This window comes from Poecilia reticulata, linkage group LG2 (assembly GCF_000633615.1).
Source record: "Poecilia reticulata strain Guanapo linkage group LG2, Guppy_female_1.0+MT, whole genome shotgun sequence".
In the NCBI taxonomy this organism is placed as follows: Eukaryota; Metazoa; Chordata; class Actinopteri; order Cyprinodontiformes; family Poeciliidae; genus Poecilia; species Poecilia reticulata.
This window is the reverse complement of record NC_024332.1, coordinates 34,101,587-34,113,129: the sequence shown is the minus strand read 5'-3', so window position 1 is coordinate 34,113,129 and position 11,543 is coordinate 34,101,587.

Genomic DNA, 11,543 nt, shown 5'->3' with positions numbered 1-11,543 from the left:
TAAGAAATTTTTACTTATATAAAATAAGTTCTAGACTTGAAGTTTGATTGGTAAATATTGATATTCTAGATTCTAGCACATATTTACTCATAATAAGTAATATTTTCTTAATATTAAGCTTTTATATCTTACTGAGATAATTAAGTACAAAAACACTTAAAATAAGAAAAATATTCTWACATAAATCCCTCTTGGTGAGAAAAATTATCTTGTCAGAAAGAAAACAAGAAAAATCTCCTTAATTTAAGATATTTAATCTTACTAAGATTTCAGTTTTTGCAGTGTAGTTGTTCAGTTTGTGGTTATTTTTCTTTTAGTTGTGGTCTATTTCTTGACTCTGAACTAATAATCAGTGGTACATTTAAAGTGTTTTTTTTTAGATTTTTTTATTTTTATTTTTAGAAATAAATATGCCTGCAATGTTTTTCTTAAGAAAACGTTAAAGTCTTCAAAAATAGACCTGCCTGAAGTGAGAAGGTACAACTATAAAGCTATACAAAACTTAAGAAACTACGTGCCCAGATGGCTCAGGTGCTGTTGATGAGATCAGCATTTTTTTTTCATTTTACATTTATTATTTAACTTAAGCAAGATTTTTCAAGAAAAATTAGCAATGAAGTATTTTCCACTTCTTTTCTGCTACTTTCATTTGTAGAGGCAATTACTATTTCTTCCACCAGTGGTTACCACTATTAAGATTTACTCTAATGCCTACTCTCCGTCTGGTTCTGCCTGTGTGACTTTATACATTTGTATCATTTCTGTAGCACTACCAATCCTTCTAAAGCGTCAATCCAGTCTTCTTCTCAAAGTACGGGCATTTTGTTTTACTGGATGTCCATGAAGTCCGACTTTTTGTCATTTTGAAAATAAAATCCATCATAACTGACATTTCCATTTTCTACCATCATCCTTTAACTCAAAACATAATAATTTAAATTAATTAAATATAGCAATAGTCAAAGTCTGATATTTTTAAAAATCAATATTTAAATATGCTGCATATTGAAAGATTTAAAATCGTTCTGGAGGCTTTTCAGCCTTCATAAAACTCTTATTCAGTTTCTGCCAGTATTTAGATAAACAAGCTGGAGAGTAACATCCTGCAGGGTCATAATTTCCATATGCTTCAAAGTGTTGTGCCACTACTAACATGGATGACAGTTTGTTTTCACTAAATGTGTGGTCCGGTGAGGCCATTTGAGGTGGCCTGCAAAGACAGTTTTCTAGGTGAAGGTTAGTTTCAAATTAACTGTGTTTCGCTACAATACTTTGACAAGTGTTCCCTTCAAGAGGGACAATAAGAGCTCTGCAATTTTATAAAACAGAAGCATAAAAAGTACAAAGTCAAGGTCACCACCACTCGGTACCTAATAATTATGTATGGGTCAATGTTTTTTTTTTTTATGTTTGCATCCATTCAACCTGATAAGACATAAAGTATGAACAGAAAAGGGTCCATTAATAAATGCCTTGAGTCAGAACCAATCTGAAAATTCTGTGCAAGATGCACCGGTCACGACTGTGCCAGCTTTAATCCCATAATTCCATTTTATCTTCTTTTGCTCCCAGCAACTGCTTTTTATGAGCTAACCATAATAAAATTGGTTACTTTGTCGTTCAGTAATAGAGATAGTTGGAAGCACCTGGGGCAGAGACCTACAGAGGCTGTATGAGTGTGAGAGAAAGAGAGAGAAAGAAAAGGTGAGAGTTAGACCTCCACGGCACGCTCACTTATAAAATGAATCTTAGTTATTCTCTTTTTTACTTTCTTCTTCACTCGAACATATAAAATATTTTCAGACATGTTTGAGTCAAACTTTTTTAAGAAATTATTGGATGGATATCTTAGAAATTAAGAGAAATACACAGTAAAAAAGAAAAGAAAAACTCAATGTTGTCAGGTGAATTATTTAATAATGAACAGCAAATGCAATTCTAAACAATTAAATTTTTTGGACTATAGACCTTTTTGAGCAGGATGTTCGGTGTTGCTGAATTTGGCTAGGTGTGACAGGATCTCTTTTGTTGATCAGCAGATGAGCAGCTGAAATTAGGTGTGATACACTAATCTAACCTAAAATAACTTATGAGAATCTCTAAAATAAAATGCAGGCCTTAGGTTTGGCTTTAATGTGATAAAAAGAACATTTAATGGCTGTATTTGTTTGTTATCAAAATGAATGAAAATTAATCTTGCTCAGGGGAGAACAACACTAACAAAAGCATTTGGAGATTCAAATAGTAACATCCCTGTCCTCTTCTCATTTAGATTCAAGCAGTTTACACCTTCCCTGCCTTTCATTCACTGATAACTCTCAAAAAGGCTTTGCTGTGCACACAGGCTGCCAGATTGTAGTGGCAGAAAGGGCTGTGTGCCACCTGTGTGGTGGCACACAATGTTTTATTTTCGCCTACCCTTAATTCACATACACACAGGTACAACCAAGCAACTTCATTCAGACTCATGAGAAGAGGCAGAACTTTGAGGGACACTGGTTTCCTTCTAGTCTGGAAACGCCTCGGGATTCAAATTGTTCGAGTCTAAACTAAATTTTGTAAAGCTTGCATGCATAATTGAAGCTATTTGCTTTTTGTGTCGACTTTTGTTGCTTTGAGGTTGTTAACATGTTCATTTTGGTCATGTGATGTGGATGGGGCTAAGAGGAGAGAAAGTTTCAGACAGACAAGGCGGAGAGTGAAGCCAAACCATCTTTTGATCTCCCTCTCTTTATTTTTTGATTACTAACTCATGGATAAGTTGTTTTTCTTCTGCTCAGTTGCTGAACATGTTTTAATTTTTTAAACATAGGCGATCTCTCAGATATTTTTTGTTGTTCTTACTGGAGAAGAGTGATGTTGAATTTAATGGTAGCGTCAGACTCAGGTTTCGCTCAGCAAGAGTATACATCCGTGATGATGGATTTTAGAGGGTGGGTCTCTGTATTTCCCCACAGTATCTGATTTTGGATAAATGGAAGACAATAGATGTATGGATTATGTGTAGCATATACAAAGGCAGTTAGACATAACTAAGGAATGATCCTTGTGGAAAAGGAGTGCAGAGAAGACCGTTGCTATATTAAAATTCATTGGAAAGGCTTGAGATTCTTAAAATAAAGAAAATTATTAAAGCTGATCAAAACAAATTTTAAAGAATTAGTCAAAAGCAGGCAAGGAACAAGACTCAAGTTTGGCAGAATGGATGCTGCTGCTTAATTAATGTAGGAAGGAATGTAAGGAATACAAAAAAGAAAGAAAGACAAAAAGACAGAAAGAAATAAAGAACGCAACTTTTTATTGTTCTTCCTTCTTTTAACGTATTTTAGCTGATGGTTTAATTTTTCCTCGACTCTCACCCTTTCTTTTCCATCATGCCCTAAAATCAACAGATATATGACATCACTAAAAATGATGCATGAATAATAAAAGAGACTTTGTCAGAAACACAGGTGGTGCTGCAAGTAATGTCCTAAAAATCAGACCATGGAGTCTTCATTAAAGTAGTTCCTCTGCTTTGTTTTAATAACCAGCTCAGTCGCTTACTTCTGGTGAGCTAAATCATTTCTGACCAAAAGAACATCCAATAGTATCATATCTATAAACTTCTCTCTGATCTACATTTTTTCTCCTCGTCCCACCCTCTAGCTCATTCCTCAACTCGTTTCCTTCTTTTCTAATGGTTTACTGTAAAGAGACTGCGTGTTATGGTCTCTGAACCCATCTCCAGATGTCACGGGGCAGAAGGGCTGCAGATGGTCTTCGTTCCCCACTGACAGTGACAGGGAAAGTGAGACTGAAAGAGATCGGCAAAGAGAGAAGGAGAGAAGGAAAGAAAAAAGATAACACGAAGAAGAGAGAAAAAAAAGACAGGAAAAAGACTTATCCTGTCACAATATATTTGCTTGAGGGGGAGTCCTATCTATCAGTGTTATGAGTGGCATTTATTTTATTTTATTTTTTTTGCTTTTTATACCCGACTTGGCATCCTCCTCACTGGAAGTACAACTGTCACAGCTGTTTTGTGCACCATTCAAACTCTATTGCATGTCTTCAAACTGTCGAAATATTTCAGTCACTCATGAAAACTCATCATTTTCTCATTAAATGTCACCAAAATGTGTCATTTCACCTCCATATAGCCACATCACAACCTAGTCCAAGTGTCAATTCCATAGGTGGCCTTTATAAGCTATACAAGTGTATAGTGTTGTATAGTGCCCAGTTTTTGCCCAGTTGTTTTGAACTATTTAAGACATATTGTCATTCAAGAATTGAGTCAAATTAGCTGACAAACTGTGAAATAATACAAAAGTCCTAGAAAACCGGCCTGTCTTTAGAGAGATATGTCTTTTATGACTTGAAGCCCAGAAAAATATTACAATGCGCCATTAATAAGTAAATTCCTGCACAGAGAAGTCTTTGATGTGGATGTTGGCGCCTGCAGAGGAGGGAGAGGAGTGATTGAGCGAGGAATGCTGGATGGGGCAGAAAGAGGAAAAGAGAGAAGAAAAGGAGGAGTTTAAAGATGATTTGAAGGTTAATGATGAGATTGCCAGCCTCAGGGAACCGTTTGTTGGCTGCAGACGTACATGCAAACGTGCACAGACACCGTAACTGCATGGTAAAACCCCAGCAAAAGCATTTGACCTGTCATTTAGCTTATCGGTCACCCAGTAATACAAGACAATTGCCTCCTTGAGTCACATAAACTCACAAGTCAACACATGATTTTCCCCTTAGAAGGAAATATAAGTATATATGCATTCCATCATTCGTTTATTCATCCATTCATCCGTCCATCCAATCAGAAAGGTTGTCCAGAAGACCATTGAAGGATAACGTGCTCCTTGCCTGTAAGACGTATGTGCTTTGAGTAAATATGAGATACCCAAATATAAGTGAGTGTATTGAACAATAGTAAGTGAATGTCATTTTAAATAAAAATAGAATGGCAGTGGTGTTCCGAAGCCAAAAAGTAAAGCTTCAGATCGTTAGTCAAGGGAACGGTGCATCCTTTAAACCAGAGGACATCAACCCTGGTTTTCAGGGCCCACTGTGCTGCATGTTTAAGATGTTTTCCCACTCAACAACAGCTCCCTCAAATAAGTTCATTATCTATTTTGAATGCCTGCAATTGATGCAGAAGCCTGTTGGTCACCCATCAATTTATGCAAGCTGTGAAGCAGCAGGGAATACCTAAAACATGCAGGACAAGTGGATCCTGAGGTCCGAGGTTGGGGACCTCTGCTTTAAACTGGTTTACTCAGAGATAAAAACACAAACACAAATTACCCAGTACCTCTTACATACATCAATCAGACAGATATTGTTATGGACATAAAGAAAATCCAGTGTAATTCACCTCACCAGTCATAAACTTGCATCTTATTGATGTAATTGACACAACTGGAATTAATTGTGTTTTTTTTTTTTTTTTACTTTTTGCATTACACTTATTTTCTGATTTGACGTGCCTTAACTAAATGGTGCTGAATGGCTTCTGATCATCATTGACTCTGCTCATCCATACCAGCTTTCCACAGTTAACTAAAGAAAGACACGTTTAAAGCCAAATAGTTAAATAAGCACAGTATGTACAACGTCTGTATTTGTTGTTCTAGTGGGGAAATGCTCTCAGTAAACCTTGACCATCTGGAGTGAAGACAATTTTTTTTTTTACCTAATTTATTGTTTGCTGTGAGGTGATTAGTGCCACATGCAAGCACCCAAACACACACAGGGCCCATGCACACAGCAGTCCTTCACAGTGCACTGTTTCTGAATGACTCTGCTACCAAAATTGGATACAAACAGACCTAGAGAGTAAATACAGAAACTGCTGAGGTGTAAAAATGGCAATTCAGCCTGTATAAAACCAAACCCTCTGAACCCATGGTGCTCACTAGAGGCACATTCAGTGGAACAAAGCTTAGATAAATGTGTCATGTTGACTTAAATAACAGCTGGCTAATTTAACACATTTAGAGAAAATCTTTTTCATATTGTAAGAAACAGAAATGTAAAACAAATAAATATTGTTGAAGTCAGCCTTGTTCGAGCTTCGACAACAAGCAAGTGAACAATAATTATGCTGTATTTGGAAATGCTTCCACACTTAATAATATTAACTTATTGAGTTTTTGTCACCTGAAAACACTAAATCTTAATGTATTTTATCTTCTTTTCTTTTGTCATAAAACATGTAATTGAAACAGCGAACATGTGCTTATTGATCTCTATGCTAACTCTTGTTTGGCTTAAAACTAACGCTGCACATCACTTTCAACACACTATCCACACTGTAAAACATGGTGGTGACATCATGCTAAGAGCAATTTTGAAGCCAGCTATAGGACAATCCTGGGATAAAACCTGAAAGAAGCTGCAGCAGTCTGGAGTGAAAGTTCCACCAGGGCAACAACACAAAACAAGCTGGCACAAAAAAATGGTCAGCTAAAATAGCTACGCCATTTCAGACGGTATATCCAAGATGGAGCGGTTTCTGCAGTAAGGCCATAACTAACTTCTTACCTCTCCATTCAACCAATCAGAGCTTACACCAGACTGTGAAAATTAATGGCTGAAAATGTGTTTCCATGTGTATAAAGTTGGTGGACAAATGCAAAAAGTTCTTTGCGGTAAAAAATCTTTAATTTGTGGGAGCTGATTTCACAAAATCACACATTTCTGATATATATATTTAGGAAAAAAACAACAGATCTTCTCTTTCCTTGTACTTCACAATGATGTGCCACTCTGTTGATTTTTATTTGTCTTTGATTGATTGGTTGATTGTCAGACTTTTGATCTAGTGCCTTGAGACAACATCTAAATGACTTCCACTGGTCTGTGTCAACCCCAGCAGGGTGACATGCTGTTTCGAGTTCAGAGATTGGGCAGGGGATTTGACAAACAGAGCTCAAAGTAATCATGTGATCTGATGCTGACAGGCCATTGAAAGGGAAGTGGATTTGGAAGACATGCAATTGAATGGCCAAATTGTAGCAGAAGGACACTAAAAGATCCAGTAAGACAGAAAATGTGCTAGAGAGCTGAAAGGATGAAGTCCGCGTAAGATACAAAGTAAGGTCAGTGTAATTCTTTACAGGGATTAGTGCTATCTCCCTCAGGGTTTTGGTCATTAACGCACAGCTCAGCGAATCACACCACAGAAGACACAGGCCTACAGTCTGAGCATGTGCACACTCACATGGATTTATTCTGATCCTGTCATAATCACATCACATCTGAGGCTTTATGTTTTTTTTCATCACTTCTGGCAGGATGTACACCAGTTTGTGTGTCGAACAGCCTGTCCATATGTGTCTCGTCCTAAAGGAACGACAGATCCTCTCTGTGGTCTGTTCACAATCTATGCTTTGAGCAACGTTAGAACATCGAAAAATGTAATGCTTCATAAATGGAGTGAAAGGGAGGGAGGCAAATGCAGAAAATTTGAAAACATAAAAGGTAACTGAGATGTAGAGTTAAAGGATACAGGCAAAATAAACTCATTTTCAGCTGCTTTTGCAAGCAGATATTTTTATGTTTAAGCAGGGTTGTTTTTTTATTCTACTATGATATGCTGGGGTTTTCAAACAACCATTTATTGGACTTTCAGTGAATAGTAAAAAAAAACAAAAAACTAGTGAGCAGAAGTTGTGTGGGCGACAATATCTTCTTGTCCGATTTCAGAAGAGAATGAACACACTGATTTGAGATGTCAGAAAGACAACAGCTCACATCTCATATCAGGTTTGGACAACATCAATATCTGAAAGCCAACAAATAGACAATAGCCAAACAGAGAATGCCCTTGACCAGAAAACTGAAGTTTCAGTTCAAACTGACACAACAACACAGAACAGACTGGATAAACATTCCCTGCTCCTTTGAGTCTCAAATTCATCTGCAACAATCAGATGGTAGGATCAGAATTAGGGATAGAACATTAAAGCATGGAAATATCCTGCTGTTAGTGACGTATAGATGTATGAAACATTTTCTTGGCAGAAATAAAAGGTGCACTTTGCATGAAAAATATATGGCATTATGTGCATATAAATGGCCTTGATTTTAATGATGGAACAAAGTCAGACGCCACATCTGAAAACATCTAATAGCGAATGAATTGCATCTGCATCGGGAACAAAGAAATCCTGACATCCCTCAAATGTGCTGCAATGAAGAATGGTTAACAAAGTGTACAGCATAATGCCTAATAGAGACAAAAATAAACATAAAAGCTTTGAACACTATTTCACACTGTGCACATAAATTCCCGCATGTGATGTAGTTTTGTTTCATCATTAGAAAAAAAGTATGAAAAGCTGCTCATTAAAAGAAGAAATGAGAAAATGTGGAATCTTACCCTAAATGGTGTCAGATGCTTAATAACGCCTGGCTATGTCCCAACAGCTTTGGTTTATGAAATGTAATTATATCCACAGGGTAGAAACTAGACACATTATAAATTGTTGCTGTTAGTAGACTGATGCCTGAGCCTATCTCCCCCCAACCACCCCCCCTGCACTTTCTATTTAATTGATTTAACCAAAATTAATTTTTCTACACTTGACAAGTTCTCACAGATGATTTTTTTCAGTGTACTATTTAATATAGAAAATTGGTTTGTTCCTGTAAGTCTCTCCAGCTGGAAGAATGATAAATGGGATATTCTGAATTATAAAATTATGGGAATGGGGGAAATTCACAGACAAAAAGTAATAAAAGACGACTTTGTATCACCGTTGCAGGATTTAATGCGCTTTCAAGAGAGTTTTCCTTCAGCCACTGACATCACCTGAGGCATTTTGTTGCTTTTGTGGCAATGTCAGAAAACCCACAGAACAAATCTTAATTTTATTTTCTTCCAATAAATGCTGGCATTAAAGACAATATTTGTTGGATTTGTTATACACAGAGTGCAGAATGTCACCTGGTCTGTTCCTCTTGTTGTTAGCTAAGCTGACAAGTTCTGTTTGCTCTGGGCTGCCAGGTTTGTTTGCCATCTCTTTCTTGCTGTCTGGTTTATTACTTCTTATCCACAGACAGTCTGACACTTGGTAAGAACATTCATGTTAACCTCTGTTACCAATTTTCTTTTTCTTTTCTATTTTTATAATATCAGTAGTTGAAAGGAGCAAAGCTAGGAATCTCTTCCCCAGAGGCACATTAAAATATGCATGCACTTATTTCAAGCACTTTAAAATAGGCTAAAAAGGCTTAACAAAAGTCAGAAAGACATTGGAAATAACCATAAAAAACAAGCGGCACATATTTATGTGCAAAAATAGGCTATAGATTACACATTAGGCTCTAAGCATGCACAGAGGCTGTTTCTGGTTGGTAGTGCAAAATGAAAAGCCACAAGCAGGAAATTCTGTGAGATTTCCCAGAGATTTGTCTCTTCATGTGGTGAAGAGCTGGTTGCTTTTGGCCACAATGTTGTAAATACAGAGTTGAGCTGTTTTACTGGGCAAATAAGGGATCTATGCCAGACTTCGCTTGATTTACACCCAACAGACAGTAAGATTGTCGCTGATATGCTACATCAAATCAAATAATTTTAGATCAGATATCAGCTGGTTCAAATGGTAAAAATATTCCTGTCATTTTGTATCTGTTTGAAGTCTCGTGTGTTTTGCCGGTCCTGCTGGTTTTCTAAAACTAAGACAGCACACGAACCACCAGCATAAGAACACTAACTACTCATTAAGGCTTCAAACAGTCCTGTTTTAAACACAAAACAATGAGAACTTAATTTGGTTATAATTTCAAACCACTTCACAAAGGATTGTTGGGGGTGTTTTTCTTCTTCTCTTCAGTTTTCTAGCATGTTTTCTCTCCCAACTCAACAAATAGCGGAGCTTGATCAGAAGCTTCTGATCCAAATCAGGAAATGGATAAATCACATTTTTATCTACGGGATGTCCAGTTAAAGCACCCTTTTAACATGCAAAGCAAAGCAGTAATATTTCTCTTTCTGGGGGATTGATTGAGTCTGCAGTCAGTGGTTGATTGGAAAAACAAAACAGGATTTCCTCAAATATCATAATTTGACAACTGTGACTAGATATAAGATGTTCATGACTGATAAACATGAGAGTCTTTATGTTTTACCATAATCAGCCATTGTCTAACAAAAAATATTTAGCAAAATCATTTTGCTTAGCACAGCACAACAGCTGTGTTAGACCCCACAGGGTCTATTGTTATTTTTACATAGAAATTAACAAGTATGTATTCCTTTTTCCTTAACAGTTGAAATTCAGACCAGAAAATGCCGTCCATATTGGCTGAGTTCTGGCTGCAAGTTGTAAACTTTGCAATGCAAACATGCCAGTGTATGGCAGTTTATCACTGCTGCCATTCAGACTTTTTGTGCATGCGACAGCCTTATTGGATCATGATGTTGAGGTTGATTAGGAACCTTTGACTCTCAAAACTAAAGCTTAATTTTCAGTTTGAATGCTGCAAGACTTGTCCAGCTTGTAGTTTGGACTTCAACCACCCGAGAATGTTATAAATCACTCAGATTTTAAAACATCATTTTCAGTTTTTCAAGAAATCACTGCAACAGAGGTGAATTGTTTAACAACTACACATAATACACACATTCAAACTAAATGTTGTTGTCATGTTGAGTAGTTTGCATAAACATGTTTTCAAGCCAAGAGCTAGTTTTATTGCGCAGGCTGAATGATGAGTAGATGCTTTAGAGAAGTTGGTCATACAGTAGTCCAGGGAGCTTTGTGAAGATGAAAAGAAATGTATAAACTACTTACTTTTTGCATGACTGCAATTAACTCAGGAAAAGTATTGTTGATGAAAATTATCAATATTTTCTCTAAAGTTCCTTTTGGTGTTGCTGTAGGGGCCCTTGAGTTTTGGTAGGAGGAGGGACAGATGGTGCAGAACCAGTAGTTAGCATCAGGATAGCAAGATGAGTTTCCCAGATGAGTATCTGGCAGTCTGACTAAGGAAGCAGCTTAAAAACCATCAAATTGCTCTGATATAAACTCAAGGTAATTTGCAGGTGTGTGTTTCTAGGGTTAAAAGGAAGAGAAAGTAAACAGGAACTGTGAGAGCTGGATCACTGCGACATAGATGAGGAATCACTGAAGCATTGTGTGTTAAGTGCTTTTGGCAAATGCTAGATCAAGAATATAAAATAGCAGAATTTCTAAAACATGTCTTAAGATTTGAGTTACATAGTATTACCTTTCCACATACTGTACATTCCATTGTATTTACTTTCATTTATTCTTAGTTTTTATTTGCTGTGCTTTTGGACTTAATTCTTTTCCATCAGTGTTATTTTTTCCCCATTTATTTGTCACTACTTTAAGCCATAGGTCATTCTCTATGTATTCAACATTCACTTTCCCACAGCCTGCTTGTTTGTTCTACGCACTTTGAGTTCTGCACTTTCAATTTCGTGCAATAACCATTGCAGGCCTATGACTCTGGAACAAGCTGCTCCTTGATATTTGTGCTTCAGAATCTTTACAGTCTTTTAAATCTCTCCTCAAAAGTTT